We start from the raw sequence: 19,511 nt of genomic DNA, 5'->3' as shown, positions 1-19,511 counted from the left end.
GCATGCTTTTACCATTCAGACAGTCTGGTTTCCAGCCAGAGAAGCCATTGGTGATATCACGTGCCTGCTGCACACTCCACAGTTTGCAGAGGATTCCTGACCTTCACTTCCCCAACACTGAGCCCACACCAACCCTGCTCCCAGCAGTCAGGGCAGTAAAAATCCAGGTCCAGAGATTCACTAGTGAACTAAACAACATTCTACTCTTTCCCCCCCCAGTGTTGCCAACCCTCAAGTTCCCCTTCCATATTCTCTCAAGTTTCTGCTTTCCATTCTAGACCAGTATCAGACGAAACATCCTCTATGCTATGAGAAATACCCAGCACAGTTAAAATTAAGTGCAGGATACTCAGTTCCTCGATTGTGTCGATCACTCTTAAATCATTCTCTTGTAGGAGGAATAATTGTGCTGATTAGTGACAAGGTTTGATTAACTAGAAACATCCCCACCTACATCCAGGTCTATAATGACTGACAGTTGCTACCCTCTTTCAACCGTTTCCTCCCAGGCTTGACCTACTTCTTTTAGGTTTGGGGAGAGTCATAAATCGTTTAAACCATCTATCTGTTCTCCTTGAGTCTATACTTCGATGTAAGCCCCTGCCTTAATTGTTAACATTTCTTTCCTCACTCTATAATGCCAAATCTTACATCACTTTTGATGGGTATTTGTTTGCTGATGATTTGCCCAGAGCTGTGTGCACTAGGGCAATTGTGAGATGTATGCGAGGGCCTTTTGATATGGAGATTAAAGCTGGAATCAGTCAGGTTTGGAACAGGGCAAATGGCAATTGATCAAAGCACTGGACCTTGGGTGAATGTGGAGAAAATGTAACAGGACGGTCAAGGTAACTTCATTAAAATGGGTGGCATGGTGGCATGGTGGTTAGCACTGTTGCTTCACAGTGCGAGGAACCTGGGTTCGATTCCTGGCTTGGGTCACTTTCTATGTAGAGTTTGCACATTCTCCCCATGTCTACGTGGATGTCCTCCAGGTGCTCCAGTTTCCTCCCACAGTCCAAAGATGTGCGGGCTAGGTTGATTGGCCACACTAAATTGACCCTCAGTGTCAGTGGGACTAGTTAGGGTAAATGATTAGAATTATAGAGATAGGGCTTGGGTGAGATTGAGGTCAGTGCAGACTCAATGGCCTCCTTCTGCACTGTAGGGATTCTATGAAAATCTGGAAGTGAACTGTAAATGTGAAAGAGGAGAAAAAGTGATTGTCTATAATCATAATTTACAAGAAGAAGATCCGAGGAAGAGTGACATAAAGAACCAACAAATAAAAACACGTATCTTTGCAATCAGTAACTCGGGAAAAGGTTTAATGAGGGAAGAAAAAGCAAAGTTTCTTTTTTTCATTTGTTTTTGGGATGTGGGTGTCACTGGATAAGCCAATATTTATTGCCTATCCCTAATTGCCTTTGAGAAGGTGATGGTGAGCTGCCTTCCTAAACTTGCAGTCTGTGAGATATGGATACACCCACAGTGCTCTTAGGGAGGGAATTCCAGAATTTTGACCCAGTGACTGAAGAAATGGTGAAAAACCTTACCAAACACAAATGGAACTCAGGCTTCAGCATTTAATCATGAACTGCAAAGGCGACAAAACCGTGTTTACTCAGTTTTTTGGTTCAGACCTCCATTCTACAAGTGTGATTTAGGAGAACTTTCAAATCATGGCCATCTACATGAAAATAATGCAAGTCCTCAACTACCCACTTCTTAAATGACACCATTAGCTTGTAAAAAGGAGCATGTCAGGTTCACATGCCCCCTTTCCCACGCTGCTAAAAATAATTGGAGGTGGAATCAGAGGCAGGACTCCCACTTCCACCACTCAGCAACCTTTTTTGTCCCAATCCTGACTCAGTTACAAGGTCGAAGACTCGAAGGAGGCACCTTGAAATGGCAGAGACCTGGTAAAAATGGTCTCAACCATTTCTGTGGAGGTTGCGTGGTCTCCAGCTGGTGTTAAGCTGGGAGACCAGCCTTACTCTGAGCAACATTCAGGCAAAAAGGGTTGGGTGGCACGGTGGCACAGTTGCTAGCACTGCAGCCTCACAGTGTCAGGGACCCAACTTCAATTTCAGCTTTGGGTGACTGTCGTGTAGAGTTTGCAAGTTCTTCCTCCGGTTTTCTCCCCCAATCCAAAGATTTGCAGGTTAGGTTGGTTGGCCATCATAAATTGCCCCTTAGTGTTGGGGGATTTGCAAAGTTAATACATAATTTAATGACAATCGTCTGGTGGCTTTGTCATCCATCATTAAGAAGTGCTCCAAAAAGTTAATGATAACACAAATCAATTCTAGCCTCCCAGACTCCCTGGACCCACTACACTTTGTCTACTGCAGCAACAAGTCCACAGCAGACGCTATCTCCCCAGTCCTGCGCTCAACTCTGAGACACCTAGATAACAAAGACCTATGTCAAATTCCCATTTATTGACTACAGCTCAGCCTTCAACACCATTATTCCCACAAAACTCATCTCCAAACTCTGTGGCCTGGACCTCAGTCCTCCCTGTGCAACTGGATCTGAACTTCCTAACTCACAGACCACAATCAGTAAGGAGAGGCAACCTCCTATACGATCATCCTCAACACCGGTGCTCCACAAGGCTGTGTTCTCAGCCCCCTACTATACTACTTATACACTTATGACTGGCCAAATTCCCCTCCAATTCGATTTTCAAGTTTGCTGATGACACCAGGGTCGGATCTCAAACAATGATGAAACAGAGTACAGGAATGAGATTGAGAATCTGATGAACTGTGCAGCGGCAATAATCTCTCCCTCAATGTCAACAAAACGAAGGAGATTGTCATTGACTTCAGGAAGTGAAGTAGACTATATGCCCCTGTCTACATCAACAGGGACAAAGTAGGAATAGTCGGGAGCTTCACGTCTTTAAGTGTCCAGTTCACCAATAACCTGCCCTGGTCCCCCCATGTCAATACTATAGTTAAGAAAGCCCATTAATCCTCTATTTTCTCAGAAGAGTAAGGAAATTTGGCACATCAGCTATGACTTTCACCAACGTTTATAGATGCAACATAGAAAGCATTCTTTCTGGCGGTATCACAGCTTGGTTCGGCTCCTGCTCTGACCAAGACCACAAGAAACTACAAAAGGTTGTGAATGTAGCCCATTCCATCACGCAAACCAGCCTCCAATTCATTGGCTTTGTCTACACTTCTCACTGCCTTGGCAAGGCAGCCAGCATATTTAAGGACCCTACACACCTTGGGCATTCTCTCTTTCACCTTCTTCCATCAGGAAAAAGATACAAAAGTCTGAGGTCACGTACCAATCGACTCAAGAACAGCTTTTCCATCAGCCATCAGACTTTTGAATGGACTTATCTTGTATGAAGTTGACCTTAGCTATGGCTGTAACACTATATTCTGCATTGTCTCCTTTCCTTCTCTATGAATAGTATGCTTTGTCTGTATAGCATGCAAGAAGCAATGCTTTTCATTGTATACTAATACATGTGGCAATAATAAATCAAATCATAGGGTTACGGGGCATAGGTGGGCTGTTGTCGATAGGCCGAATGGCATTCTGCTCTGTAGGGATTCTATGATTCTACTGATTACATAAAAATACACATTTAAATACCACTAATTTTAAATTAAATGCTATTTTTGGCCACACTTTTGACTGTCAGCCTGTCATTTGCCTACTAATTCAAATATCAGATCACAATTATTCCACTCTACTTTGGAATCAGTAGTTGCAGTCAAACTTCAGCCTTCATGATGTCCTTTCCCATTGTGTAGATGTAGAATTAATGATGCGCAGCATAAATAACTCTGCGAATCAAATATTTCAAGCAAAAAGAGTATCACCTCTACAATTAGACCAGTCATCCCTGTCACAGTTGTTAAGACAACGATGTCTTAATAGACTATTATATGTTGCTAGGCAAGTAATATCATAAGGTCACTTTGAGGTCATGCTTGGTTGCTAAGCAAATTGGACCATAAAAATGGATCTCTCTGAAATAGATGGGCCAAGTTCCAGAAGCGAATTCCAGGAAACGCAAAGCCAAAGTGGGCAAATTACGGTATCTGACAACTTATTTTGTGACCTAAAGCTTTCAGAGCTCCAGTGATTCATTAAACTGTGTTTTGCAATAAAATTGTGGAATTGTGGATTTTCTTTTCTAACCCAGCACAGAAAATACTTGGTCACCTGGGAGTGAAGCAGACAGTAACCTAATTGATTGTTCGTGTGATGCCATAAAACATGAGAGTAAAGCTCAAGATTTGATTACAACCCGAGGTCCTTACTGGCTGCTATTATTTATAACCTAGATCAATTTTATACAGGACTTTTATTAAATCCTTGCCTTAGCATGTGCTGTAGGTGCAGACACCAGCTGTGTCCTCAATATGTGGTGAGGCTCACACAAAAACTCTGGCAATTGTTGTGCAATTATTGAGAAATAATCAGGCATTATTCACAGGAACAGGGTAATCTGCACAGTTGTATGTTGGGAAGACATCAAAGTCATTTTTGCACAGAGGATGGAGAATCAGACACAGAGGTTAACACACCCAGTTCACGGTGTTCCAGATTTTCATCAATCGTAATTAAATTGTCCGGCAAAGCTTTCTAGACATATTTGGCCTTGACATTATGTGATGCAAATATTAGTGTTATAACAACTTCCTTTACAAATCTGAGTAATATAGAAATATAGAAGATAGGAGCAGCAGGAGTCCATTTGGCCCTTCGAGCCTGCTCCACCATTCATTACAACCATGGCTGATCGTCCAACTCAATAGCCTAAAATTGCTTTCTCCCCATAACTTTTGACCCCATTCGTCCAAAGTGCTATGTCTAGCCGCCTCTTGTATACATTCAATGTTTTGGCATCAACTACTTCCTGTGGTAATGAATTCCACGGGCTCACCACTCTTTGGGTGAAGAAATGTCTCCTTATCTCTGTCCTAAATGGTCTACCCCAAATCCTCAGACTCTGAACCCTGGTTCTAGATTCACCCACCATCAGGAATATCCCCCCTGTCTACTCCTGTTAGAATTCTGTAAGTATGAGATCCCCCCTCATTCGTCTGAACGCCAGTGAAAATAATCCTAACCTAGTCAATCTCTCCTCATACATCAGTCCTGCCATCCCTGGAATCAACCTGGTAAACCTTCATTGCACTCCCTCGAGAGCAAGAACATCCTTCCTCACAAAAGGAGACCAAACTGTACACAGTATCCTAGGTATGGCCTTACCAAGGCCCTGTATAATTGCAACAACACATCCCTGCTTCTGTACTCAACTTGAAGTAATTGGACAAATCCAATTTTAGACATGTTAACACTTCAGCTCAAATAGTTAATAAATGACCAGCTTGAGAATGCACTGGACATTATTGTGCTCATGTCGGAAGAGACTTGTTTAGAAGACTTGAGGCGGAATTTCCCCGTCCAGCCCGCCACAGGAATCATAGCAAGCGGGACACTTGACCATGCAAAAGTTCGTTGACTTCGGGCGGGATTTTACAGCTTTGGGCCGGAAAATCCCAACCATTTGCTTTTACACATCAAAACAGTTTTGCCTTTTCTTTGAATCTCTGGTTATCTTAAGAGGGCAAATTTCACAAGAGTTCAAAACTCTTGAGTACTGATATCATTATCAGGCAATACAGATCCAGACAACTCACTGAACATTAAAGAACACAGCAGGAGAAGAAAAAGATTGGAAAACAGTGAATAACACATTTCCTGTGGCGATTTTTATTTTGCCAATATCCTTGTACTGGGCAAAGTAAAACAGTTTCATAAAGCAGCTTTTCACAAATACACTATCTCTTTAAGCCTTTATTTTATTCATTATGGTAATTATATGTGCCTAAGGCTAGCCCAGCACATTTATTTTGTTTATGTGGGTCAGGTCATTCAGCGAACTCCGTCTGTGTGGATGAGAGGTTTGTCATCAATGTCCAGTAAAGGCGTAGATTCGCAAACACAAACTGACAGCTGGACGGGTGTTGAAATAAAGGAACCGCTAATAAAACATGATTTTAGTTCAGTCGTAAAATCTGGCAACATAAGACATCATAAGCTGAATTTTGCAGCAAGCCTCGGATATCTGACATCTGGTACATATGGGGGTTGTGAGCCCGGCAATGATTTCCCTTCCTTCACCAAAGCAATCTTCCCGGTGGCAGCCTCCCCATTGGCGGCCTTCGTGCAGGCCACCCTAATAATGATGGTGGTCGAGTACCCCAACCTGGAGACCTAACCATGGCAATGTCAAACTGGTAGCCCCCACCAGTAAAAGAAAGTGCTGATGAGGCAGGGAAGCAAGTGAGAGCGCATCTCAACCTGGAGGGTTTACAGGGTGGAGGGTAAACCCCTCCTACCAGAGTAGTTACAACCTTTCAACCCCGTGGGCCAGTCATTATATTAGGGAGCCTCTGGCTCGCGATTGCATCTGTGCCTGTCACTGGGAAGCCACCTCCATTAAGCTAATGGAGATTCCCACACCACTGAATGTAAATGCTGGCACAAATGGCCGCTAAGTCATATGCCCTGGATACCCCGTTGGCTGTCTCGTGCATAGTCAACCAGATCCCTGCCTGTCCCTGGGAAAGTTCCACAAGAGGCGGGAATGCATCAGAGGGCCATCCCAAACACAATCCCGCTATCTTCCCGCCCCTTCCAGCAACTCCAGCCCACTGTCTGGCCATTTAGAGTTCTATAATTGTACATTAACATTTTCAGTGAGCTAAATTAACAAACAATCTGGCAGATGAGACAAAAAAAATGAGTGTAATATTGTAAAAGCTATCAAAAGGCAACTAGTACTTAAAAAGGTATAATACAGCAATTATTCCAAGATTTTTTTCTGTGCTCCTCAGGGTACTTGGCTGGAATTCTCCGGCCGTTCACACCAGCAGGGTTCTCTGGTCGTTGCTGGTGGCGGAAATGGGGTGCGAATGGCTGAAAATTTCAGGCCTTCATATTTCAAGTAAGCCCAATGCTGGCATCACAAATCATTGGCAACATCCAGGAAAGGGGCGGAAAAAAATGTGCTAAGATTTAATAAAATACAAAAATTAGTGTTTTAAAATGACACCAGGTAAATGATTTTAACCAGTTGATTGAGATGCAGAGTTTAAAAGTTGACTATCCAATTTGTGGTCCTATGAAAAATGGCGCCACTTCTGTTTTCACTTATTCTGAGAATGAGAACAAAAAGCAAAATAGCTACATTTCTGTTTTTTTTAAGATGGTAGCATGAGAAAAGGTCATTAGGTCTATTGAACATCTAACCCTGGATAGTTAAATCACTTCTTAGCTCTGTGTGTACAAAACTGCTTTGCATAGTAATAGTCAGCTGGTTTACCATTGCTTTGGATTAGATTACACAGTTTTCCATCACTTTCTGTGTCTTCTGATATCTACTAACAAGCACAAAGAAGTAAAAGGCACAAATATACTATAAGGTGAAAACAGCCATAATATGGCATATTAGGACAGGAGAGATTTAGTGTTCTCATATTATGTAGACCAGCATGGATAAAAGGAAAATTGACAATTCAATTTCAAGTGAAAGATATTAAAATGAACCAAAGGTCATTGAACGTCATTTTAGGAAAAACGTAAAATGATCTATTTATGATGGTGGTTTCAAATTCCCTCAGCCATATGGTGCCAGGACCTGCCTGAACCCTCAAGAGGATTTGTTGAGTGGACAGATGGACCTTGAGAGAGACAGCCCCTCTAAAGCCATCTGCTGAATCTAGATTGGGATTGCACTGACAATGCCTGATGCATTGGTCATTAACCCCATTCGAACATCATGGCAAAGCAATGAGTAATGGGAAATCTAATCTCTTGGACACTAATCAGTTTATCAATCTACTATTATAGGTCTTCCAGAGACAGTAGACGCAGTATGTATCTGTTGCAGCATGCAAAGCCCTGGTAGGGATAGGAGGAGAAAGAAAAGCAATAGGTACCCATCTATTTTTTTTTAATTATATGGAAAGACACTGATTATAAGATTGGATATGAAGATAGTTTAATATGTTCAGAATATCAGTTGAAAAATTACAAATGCTCTTACCTGTTCACAAAGTGGTATCTATTAGCTTCTCATGGGGCTATAAAGAGCACCCTATTGATTAATGCTGATTGATAGATTGATTATACCTGTCTGGAAATGATAAACTAGTTGCGTCTCTTTCCCTTGAAAAGAAAAGACTGAGCAGTCACCTAACTGACATCTTTAAAATGTTCCAATGCTCTGTTAGGATATAGGCAGGGGACTGAATTTTCCTGGTGCCATGGAGACGGAGTTGGAGAGTTGAGGCGGGATGGGAGGGGTGGGGTGGTCAAAAGAAGAATTGAGGAAACTATGTTGGGTCAGATCCCCAACACATTCCCACCTCCAGGGGGCTTCCTCAGCAGCAGGATGGGTGGGGGAATCTGGATCACATGTCCACACGTCATCCTGAGGCTGGCAACCAATTAAGGCAACTGAATCCCCACTTGGGGCCGTTTTGCAACAAGTCGATATTTTGAAGGGGCCGGAAGGGCTTCCCCGTCATCTACAGAGGCCACGAGCTGAATGAAGGTAGCTTCCCAGCGATGGGCTGAGTGGCTGTTGGAACTAGTGGTCTCATGCCCCAGTGACAAAGCCTTGACAATCAATGGTCTCAACTTCATCCCTTACTTCTCCAACTGATGGATTTCCCCCTCCACCCCAGCGAGCCTGCCTGCTTCAAACCACTTTATTTGTTGACTTTACTTCAAACAACCAATGGCGCCTCTATGTTGAGGCACCCTCACACTAGCACCCTGACCTCTCCTGGTGGGCCTACCAGCCTGGCATTGCTGTGAGCCCTCTAAGTGAGCCTCTGTTTCCATGGTCCATCCAGTGTCCAGAATTGAATAGGGCTCCCGGAGGTGGTTTCATAAATGGCAGAAGATTGTGACCAGCATCCCTCCGCAGCCACTTCTGGGTTCCCGACTTGAAATTGAACCACTTGTAATATTACAGCAACTCCAATTGAAATGAGTTCTTATTGAGCGTATACAAACTCGCAATCTAAATTCATTCTGCAGTGGATAATATTTTGCCTGCAGTAGTGATGTTCACAAATGAGACTCAGGTGAGCAGGCGTATAAGGCACATATGGCATTTTCCTTGACAATGCGTGGGGACTGATTGAGAGAAACCCCCATGTGAATGATATCAACATTAGGTGTATGTCATCTGGCTGGTGCAGCTGAGGAAAGTTTAAAATGTCTGGTGTCACAGTTTAAACACTAAGTAGCTGTGACAAATAGGGGATCAACAGAACTGTAACTGATTAGATTTTTCAGGGCTGTGTAAGAGCAGTTGGTTTATAGACCTTTGCGCCAAAGCTGCCAATTAGAAGCAAGTGTCCTGGAGTTAAATTCAGAAAACCTCGCTCTTTTCAACATTCATATGCAAAGCTAGGAGCATGGACGTGCTCTGAGTTCCACTTGTGAAAATTACCACTTTTGCTTTGTTAAGCCAAAGCAATGAGAATAAGTCAGTGCCCGTGTGCATTAGAAATTATCAACAACGATTGAAAAGCAACTGCATGCTCTGATGGGCTAAGGTTACAGATTTAATACTCCTGAGAGGTTACCACGTCACTTCACCTTCCCATCATATATAGCTGGACATCAGTGCAGTTCCAAACCAGGTTCAACTGCGCATGAGCTTCATAATGAGCAGAGACTTATTCAGATATTTTGAGAAAGCAGTGGCTCGTTGCTGCACATCCCACAGCCTGAAGCATTTATTCATTAGGCCGTGCAAGCTCTCATGTGACAACTTGAGTGTTATTTTTGGGTCACAGTTTAACAAGGTGCTCCATGCTACAAATCCACTCTTTGCAGATACTTTCTCAGGTCAGTAACTCGGTATAGCCCTCAGCTGAAACAGGCATCCTCTCGGAAGTGAGGAAAAACATTATTTACAATTCCTGATCCTGTTTACTCTTCAGTGGGAAAGAACACCCATGGGAGCCAAGCCTTTGGGGGGGTGTGCCCAATGTGGAACGAAGGCTATTGAAGGAGACTGTTGTAGGTGTTGGATACCTTTCATTAGGTCTTAATTAAGTCTCCACCGCCATAAGTATGCTAACTGTATGTATGAGCAGCACAGTGACAGAGTGATTAGCACTCTCAGCACCAGGCACTGAGTTCGATTCCCGATGTGGGTCATTGTCCGTGCGATTTGCACATTCTCCCCATGTCTGTGTGAGTTTCCTCCGGGTGCTCCAGTTTCCTCCCACAGTCCAAAAGATGTACTGGCCATGCTAAATTCTCCCTCAGTATACCCGAACAGATGCCGGAGTATGGCGACTAGGAGATTTTCACAATAACTTAATTGCAGTGTTAATGCAACCCGACTTGTGACACTAATAAATAAACTTTTATTTATTAACTATAAGAATGATATGCATATATTCACTAAAGGGAACAAGGTAGGAGCTGTCTCCATGCTTGCTTTGCACACAGCTCTGTCCAACATTAGACTGACCTCTAGGAGTGGGTGATACTGTGCGCGGTCCTGTGTTAGCCCTATTGGAGATGACCATCTCAAACATAATTCCAAGATGTTTCATGTCTTTGTGCTGATATCCACCTCTATGGAGAGCATTGACAATCAGATACATCAGGCAATCAAGTGCATTCCAGCCCTGACCACTGTCCTGCACACTCAGTTTTCCAATTTAAACAGGAGGAGGGAAGCCTTGCCTTTGCCATTCAGCCCCTTGCTAAAGTGCAGTCCTGTGCTGTCCAGATCTTGAATAGCAGGGATGTGCAAGTAGGTCACAGAGGGCAGATGAAGACAAAGCACAGTAAGTGGGGGGCTCTGCTCAAAGTGCTGCCAATTCCTCCCCCCTTGTTCACTGCAGTGCTCCAGCTACAGACCCACAGGTTACCTCCTGCCCTGATGGCTGAGTTTGCCCCTGAACGGGTGCAAGTGAAACAGTCTTTAGCAGTCTCTTCATGGACGGTTTGGAAAATGTCTGTCATAGGCATTCCATCTGTCAGAGCATAAGATTGAATGGTCTTCCTCTAGATTTGACAAAGGCATCACACAGAAGTACTAGGAAAAAAGAACTAAATCATTTTTAGTTGCACAAGGGTGTTTATAACAATGGTGCTGTCTTTCTGCGTTTGAAAATCTGAATGAATCACACGCTTTATTTCAAGTCTCCATTGCCCAGTCATTTTCATTGTTGCCACTCATCTTCCAAATGGATATTCAGGAGAATGGAATGATCATGGCAGAAGAAGAGAAAAGCATGTGAATGAGGGGTTATTTCTGACTGTGGGGATGATATGTGTAGGTGGTGGGGACCATTGGGTTCCATATTGTTGTGCCACCTGACTTTACATACTCAGTTTATCTGAACCATGTCTGCATGAGTCGGTCACAGACTCTGTGGCAGTGAGGTGAGGTGAGTAGCTGTAGGCACAGGGGACACATTGGGCTCCATCTCATCCCGCTTTTTTTGCTCCTCTGAAGGTGCAGAGCAGTCCTCAACTTTCTTTTCCGCAGCTCCAGTCCCCTCTGCAGTGCTGTATTGAGCAAGGCCAGCATATCGTTACCATTCTGGACACACTTGCTGGTACATACTGAATCACATCTTGTTGAATAGCAGCTGTTCAGTTCATGTGGTTCTGGTTACACCTATTCTTTGCATCAGGCTTCTCAAAGGTGTTAGGGACATGCCCTTATAAGATACCCTTTGTCTCCAATAAATTATCCACTGACTTAGTTTAGAGGTGTGAAGACCCATGAAAGATGTGATTGTCTCATTATGAAAGCATCATGATAAGATCCAGAATATCCTACACAAACATACAGACTACGATTTTCTGGCTGTATCATGCAGGAGACATTGGGATGGTGCAAAGTCAGAGAATCACGGGTGAGGGGTCTACTGCGTTTAGCGCAAGTGTGAATCCCCATTGGAATCTGCCAAGGCAGTGCGCCTGAACGTAATCTGGTTCCCGCCCAGTGAAGGCAAGAAAAGCGCAAAAGGGCAAAAAGCTGCAGCACGCTACAGTGCAGAGGGACCTGGGGGTAGCTGCAGCATTCTACGGTGCAGAGGGACCTGGGGGTAGCTGCAGCATTCTACGGTGCAGAGGGACCTGGGGGTAGCTGCAGTATGCTACGGTGCAGAGGGACCTGGGGGTAGCTGCAGCATTCTACGGTGCAGAGGGACCTGGGGGTAGCTGCAGCACGCTACGGTGCAGAGGGACCTGGGGGTAGCTGCAGCATGCTACGGTGCAGAGGGACCTGGGGGTAGCTGCAGCATTCTACGGTGCAGAGGGACCTGGGGGTAGCTGCAGCATGCTACGGTGCAGAGGGACCTGGGGGTAGCTGCAGCATGCTACGGTGCAGAGGGACCTGGGGGTAGCTGCAGCATGCTACGTTGCAGAGGCACCTGGGGGTAGCTGCAGCATGCTACAATGCAGAGGGACCTGGGGGTAGCTGCAGCACGCTACAATGCAGAGGGACCTGGGGGTAGCTGCAGTATGCTACGGTGCAGAGGGACCTGGGGGTCCTTGTGCATGAGTCACAAAAACCCAGTCTGCAGGTTCAGCAGGTGATCAAGAAGGCGAATGGCCTTCATAGCGAGAGGGATAGAATATAAAAGCAGGGAGGTCTTGCTGCAACTGTACAGGGCACTGGTGAGGCCGCAGCTGGAGTACTGTGTGCAGTTTTGATCGCCGCACTTGCGCAAGGATATTTTGGCCTTGGGGGGAGTGCAGAGGAGGTTCACTAGGCTGATACCGGAGATGAGGGGGTTGGACTATGAAGAGAGACTAAATAGACTGGGTCTGTACTCGTTGGAGTTTAGAAGGATGAGGGGGGATCTTATAGAGACGTATAAGATAATGAAAGGGATGGATAGGGTAGAGGTAGAGAGATTCTTCCCGCTCAGAAAGGATAGCAGGACTAGAGGGCACAGCCTCAAGATAAGGGGGGGGCAGTTTAGAACGTTGAGGAGAAACTTCTTCACTCAAAGGGTGGTGAATCTCTGAAATTCTCTGCCCGTTGAAGTGTTGGAGGCTACCTCGCTAGATATATTTAAGACACGGGTAGATAGGTTTTTGACAGACAAGGGGATTAAGGGTTATGGGGAGAAAGCGGGAAAGTGGAACTGATCCACTTCAGATCAGCCATGATCTTATTGAATGGCGGGGCAGGCTCGAAGGGCTAGATGGCCTACTCCTGCTCCTATTTCTTATGTTCTTATGTTCTTATGAAATAGATTAGCATATTTAATTAAACAGTTAAATATGCCCAGTGTGTTGCAAGCCGGTTCTCCCTGAGGCTGGGCGTCAGGCACAGCAGGAACCCGATGAGAGTCACTAATGGGTCTCTACAAGCAGAGACTAGGCATGATGGCCACTTTGGGGGTACTAGAAACTCAGAGGCCATTTAAGTGCCCAGGTTGTTGGGGACATGCCTGGGCAGAGTCCACTTGGCACCCTGGCTGTGTCAATCTGGCAGTACTAATCTGACAGTATCACCTGGAACTGAGGCAGTGCCAGGTGGGCACTGCCAGGGTGCCAGATAGCAGTGCCATGGGGAAAGGCCTGAGTGGGTGAGGCCGATAGGGGTGGTGCTTGAAGGGGTGGAATTAAAGGTGAGACATGAAGGGGGATCCAATGGGAGAGCCCCTATGCTCTGCTGCCAGTACCTGTGTTGGGGAAGGGTGTGGGGAAACATGCCTTCAGTGAGGGGTGGGGGTGGGGTCCCGATGTCCATGAGGGGAAGGAGGTGGGGTCTTCAATTTTACTTTGAGATTTCTCTTGAAAAATGGCGGCTGGTCTCTGTGAAGCCAGGCTTGATGGCGTATAGACCCCACCCCTCTGAGAACCGGTGCAAAACTCAGCCCACTCCCAAGCTAAATGTGGGAGAATTGCAGTCTGATTTGCAATTCTGAATGTTTTTTTCACACAAAATGACACTGAAGGAATCCTGATCGCTGGACAGAGGCTCTGACTGGTGGGTGTCCTGAAATGACCTCATTAGCATATTTCAAATGGGTGCGTTCCTGTTCCTCATCAGAGGACTAAAGCAGAGCCTCACAAGATATTCCCATGCTGCAGTGAATACTGGCATCAGGGCACTGCGCATCAAGGTGAGTGAAGTCCAAGAAACCCCTTCATGTCAGCAGGATCTTCCAATTGGAGCGATGTGAACGGAGCTTTCAACTGCTTGCCAATCCTGCCACAGGGGACTGAAAAATTCTGGCCATGGTGTCAACATCAATGGCACTGAAATGCTAACAAGATTGACAATATTCCACCAAGTGAGAATTTAATCATCGCTCCATTGCTGAATCTCCCACTATCAACATCCTGGAGTTTACCATTGAGCAGAAACTGAACGGGACTAGCCATGTAAATACAAGTTGGAAGTGTGATGGAATACTATTCCCTTGCTTGGATGAGTGCAGCTCCAACACTCCAGAAGTTTGACACCATCCAAGTCAAAGCAGCCCACTTTATTGGCACCCCATCCACAAACATTCACTTCCTCAACCACCAACACACAGTGGCAACAGTGTGTACTATCTAGACGATTCAATGCAGCAACTTACCAATGCTTCTTAGGCAGCATCTTCCAAATACACAACTACTACTATTTAGAAGGGCAGGGGCAGTAAATACACAGGAACACCACCACTCACCATCCTGACTTGGAAATATATCTTGGTTCCTTCACTGTTGCCAGGTCAAAATCCTGGAACTTCGTAACAGCACTGTGGGTGTACCTACACCATATGGACTGCAGTGGTTCAAGAAGGCAGGTCATCACCACCTTTTCAAGGGCAATTAGAGATGGGCAGTAAATGCTGGCCGAGCCAACAACAGCCACATCAAAGGAATGATTTGAAAAAAAGTGCATTCATGTTTTGCCTTTTTCACCTTAGCAAGTGTTCTTTCATTGCAAGTATGACTTTTGAATAAAGATCTTGAAGTCTGTGAATATTCTAACAAGTAGCTGCCCCTAATAGCTGGTATGGCCCTGCATTTAATATGTTAATCAAGTCTTCTCTGTGAATACTTGAAGGAAACAATCATTCCAGATACTTACTATTTTGTGTTCGTCCTTTGTTCCAGGTTGTTGTGGGTTTCCATCACTTCTCACTTATTGTTGTAGCGCTGAAAGAATTATTTTTAGTCTCTGCTGCTGTATATTTTCTTGATTGTTAATGGATGATTAATGGTGGTAACTACAAACCAAAATATGCAAGGTCATGTTTAGATAATAAATTCAGAAATTTATCTTAAGAATCAACATAGAAATGTTTAATCAAACATACTCCTCATAGCAATTGATCTTAGGCTCACATTTGGAGCATGCTGCTTTAAAGTTGTAGACACAATAAAATTCAAATTTATTAGATGTTTTTCCTGCTGTTAATAAAACGACAGTGGAAGCTGCTTGTTATGATCACAAAGAGCTTCCATTTTATTTATTCTGACTAAATACTCTCACCAAACAAGGAGGCCATTTTGGGGCACCTATCATTTGGAATCCTGTTCCGTTAAAATTTAGAATATTTAAAAGATATGAATACATTTTGGCTTTTCATTGAGTATTACTAAAATCAAAATGTCCCATTGATCATGGAGCGCAAATCACAATTTGACTTCTTGTGGTAAAAGATACATACACGGTATATAGTTTTGAGATGTTCGACAAGAATGACTGGATTCACGTGACGAGATAGGTAGCATTCATCTTGCTTCAAGCACTTGAAATCATGTTATTTGCAGAGAGTTCACTATGAAATCGTTTAGCAGTTTCCTATGCAAATTGTTTAATTCAATATCTTCCAGACAAATTTCCTAATTTATCATTCAAACCTGACCTTGTATATTTTGGCTTGTAGTTACCACTGTGAATACTTTTAGACAATATAGTTTTGCACCAAATTTATTTATGCATTTTCTATTAACAAGTCATCAAAACGAGTTTCAATCGTTTAGTGAATTTCAGCAGAAAGAAGATTGGGCGCAGCGAAGACTCCCCCCACCCCCCCCCCCCAGTCTCTACAGTTATGGGATTGTGACGGACTACCCTCCCCACCCCGTCCCTATAGTTATGAGATTGTGAGGGATAGCCACCTCTAGGGAAAGGCAGCTAAGGAGACAGGAAGAAGGAATATGGATCTTTTGTATAGATCTTATCCTGGGACTATTACTGGTAGATTGTCTTGGCAGCCAGTTTCGATCGGTGCCTCCGACTGCGCAGATGCGAAAAAAGGATAGAATGCGGCTTTCCTGCCACATCGCTCCCAGGTTGGACAATCCCTCCCCTTGGCCCCCACAGACATTGCCTCACCCCCACAATATTACTTACTCCCTTATCTCCCCGCTCCCTCTGCCACCCAGACCAATCACGGGTCCTTCCCCCTGACTGATCACAGGCAAAGCAGCAGCGGTACCCCCCCAATTTCAAGCAGAGAGCCATCGGACCCACCTTGCCCCCCCCACCCCCCCAGGTCTCAAGCAGAGATCTGCCGGATGCTAGGCACTTACCACCTCACTAACTGGAGCGCCCAAATCAGACTTTTGTAGAGCATGTCCACTTTGTACCAAATCTCAATTGGTGAAAGCAGTGGTAAATGGGGAAGTGCCAATAAAGTTGGGCATGCAGCCCATTAAGTCAAATTAAATGCATGCAAATGGCCATCATGCCTGTTTTGGACATGGTCCTGATCGTGGCCATTTTTGAGCCTTATAAAGGGGGAACTGGCATGGAGGTGGGCACAGATAGCACTACTCACCTCATGCCTGACTTCACCAAGTTCTTGTGCCCAAAAATGGGTGCAACTTTTTGATAGTAAAATTGGACCCTCAGTGTTAAATTGTTTGATATTGCTTCCATGAAGCAAGCATCTTGGGATATTACATCATGTTAAATGTGCAAGATAAGTACAAGTTGTTATTATTATGGCATTTATTCATGCTGATTATAATGAAAAAGTGTTATCATCAAAGTACAACAGAAAATGTTATTGAACCATTGATAATGACAGGAATTGTGTGCTACATGTAAGAACCTACACACATATTCGCAATAACCAGGTTTGTAATAATAATTTTACTTCAGTTCTGGTCACAATGTCCTTTACATATTTTTTAATTGATTTATTTAATTTTTGTTCTTTTTCAGTGGCAGCCGCATATATCTCTGCTTTCAGCCTTATTTCTGAAGACAGCCAAACTTTGTCAAACAATATGAACCAGCTCTATGACTGCCAGAACCCAGAAAGTGCTGAGGTCCCGCTCATTACCTCTCATGTGGCACTGGACCATCATGCCCCATGCAATTTTTCTGTTTATTTCAAAATCCCATTTATTGCCTTAGAGTTGCCTCTACTGCTCCAGGGTCTGGTACATTCATCAAGATATCTGTAAACATACACACATGCATTCCTCCCATCAGATATTGGAACAATTCAAGTTTGTGTATTTCTTTATAATCAAATCAAGGAACCAGAAGAAATACATTTGCAAAGCACATAATGAGAAAGGATTATAAACCGGAGTGCACACACAAGAACTGCAGGCAAAAAAAAAACATTATATTGTTAAAAGGCACAAGTAAAATCATCATGCAGTGAAGAAATGTTGTGCCATAATTAGTAGAGAATAACAACCCTAAAATAGTGGAAAACTCCATTTATAATCAATTTGGAAAGTTGGCACAGTTTTTAATGAAATACTGACAGCAGTGTCGTCATGTTTATTATTTATATTTATGTGTAAATTAAATAACGATATCAACTTTGTAGTGTCAAAATGGATTTCAAATTGTGTCATCATTTACAGATATATGGAAATATATTGATATAAGATAGCAAGCAAACAATGTGTTGAAAGAAAAAAATGAACCATTTGTGCTCTGCGATGAGATTTGGAAAGTACTAAGCTGACATATTGTTTAAATGCCTTGCTTTAGAATGAGCCCACAGGCTGAGTATATGCAGGAAAGCACTCCTACTCTTGGAATCACATAGTTCATGAAGGCTTTCTGTGACGCCAATGAAAATTGGACAATATTGGGATTATGTCAACAAACTATTGCGGATAAATTTGTTCGATGCTGGCTTGATAAGAATAATTAGTCAGGCCATGCTTGTGCATGTTGTAAATATGTGAGTGGCAGTTGATCAAAATTGTGACAACGCACAAAAAAGACTGCTAAATGCAAAAGAAAGGAAAGTTTTTGATAAATGTACAGGAAGAACAAATGAAGCATGAGATACATCCAGTGATAGATGGATTAGAATGCTTTTTATTATTTATATGTACAAATTTGAAATGTACTGTGTACAGAAAAGCTGTGATGGGATTATTTTGATCACAATTAGTGAAGAATTGTACGTTCTCATTATTCAGTTCAACTTTGGCCATTTGAATTGTCTAAACTAAACTCCATTTAGACTCTGACCCCATTTGCTGATTTTGACTGATACCCACTAAATGTTTTCCATTCAAGGTTTGTTTGTTGTATCGTTTAAACTGTCAACGAACAGTGGTTTATTCAAAATGCGGTAATATAGCAAGTAGTATAATGCCTTCAGAGAACTCCAGAGTGCCTTACATGGCTTGTTAACAAGAAAATTAACAACTTTTAAAGAGGTGCATTTTTAATTAAGCTTTTGCTGTAAGCCAGCAAAGCCGGGCAAATGTAGCATACATTAGCATGGGTATTCAAAAGTGAAATAACTCCAACACATTATGACGTCAGCATTAAAATATTGTTTTATTAAAACAGTAAAATAATTTCATGGTGAATGGATTTAGTTTAGACTCAGGAAATCATGCTGTGAATATGTGTAATGAATCATAAATCCTTGATTTCTTGTACATTTTTATAAGTATACTGTAAATTTATGCAGAAATATAAATTATTAAGATAGTGCCACTTGTGGCCAAAAGGTCATGGGTTTCCAATTTACATGATCTGTAAGGTAATCCCTGTATACCCATATCTTAAATATTTATTCCTTTGTTTCAGAACTAAAACAAAATTGCTGTCCTGAAAATAAGGATTGTATGTTGATCAGCTACAAATTTTACACATATTTTTGTATTGTGATTCATGTATATTAGCAGATATTTCTATCCATTTGTAAAATACATATATTATTGTAACTTTTTTAATAAAAGTATCACTGTTCTAAATCTTCATGACTGGAAAAAAATTCAGTTCTTGTTTGATGGTTTCTCATTATTCTCAGAAAATCTGTTCACATGTCTTTTTGTGTCATTGTCCCATAGGGCGATCAGGGCTGGCTATCAGGATGATGGGCCTACTTCCCAGGGGAGTGGGGGGGGCGGGGGGAGAGTGGGAGGTGGGGGGAGTCGGGACTGTGGGGCGAGGTCGTGACTTGGGGGGGTGGTCATGGCTGCCAGTTGGGAGGGAGTGATTGGGAAATTTTGACTGCCGG

General features: G+C 43.3%; 1 protein-coding gene across 1 annotated transcript in view; it reads left to right on the top strand.

Annotated features, from left to right (window-relative positions):
- The window catches only part of jakmip3 (Janus kinase and microtubule interacting protein 3), a 212,800-nt gene extending 193,632 nt beyond the window's left edge, over positions 1 to 19,168 (top strand). The window contains exon 24 of the mRNA XM_080205603.1: positions 17,228 to 19,168. The gene's annotated coding sequence lies outside the window, so the exon portion shown is untranslated. The remainder of the gene's footprint in view (positions 1 to 17,227) is intronic.
- The last annotated feature ends 343 nt before the right edge of the window (positions 19,169 to 19,511 follow it).

Source organism: Carcharhinus amblyrhynchos, chromosome 17 (genome assembly GCF_965287045.1).
Source record: "Carcharhinus amblyrhynchos chromosome 17, sCarAmb.v2.hapA, whole genome shotgun sequence".
NCBI classification, from domain to species: Eukaryota; Metazoa; Chordata; class Chondrichthyes; order Carcharhiniformes; family Carcharhinidae; genus Carcharhinus; species Carcharhinus amblyrhynchos.
Note: the sequence above shows the minus strand (reverse complement) of the source record. Positions and strands in the feature narration are given on the sequence as shown.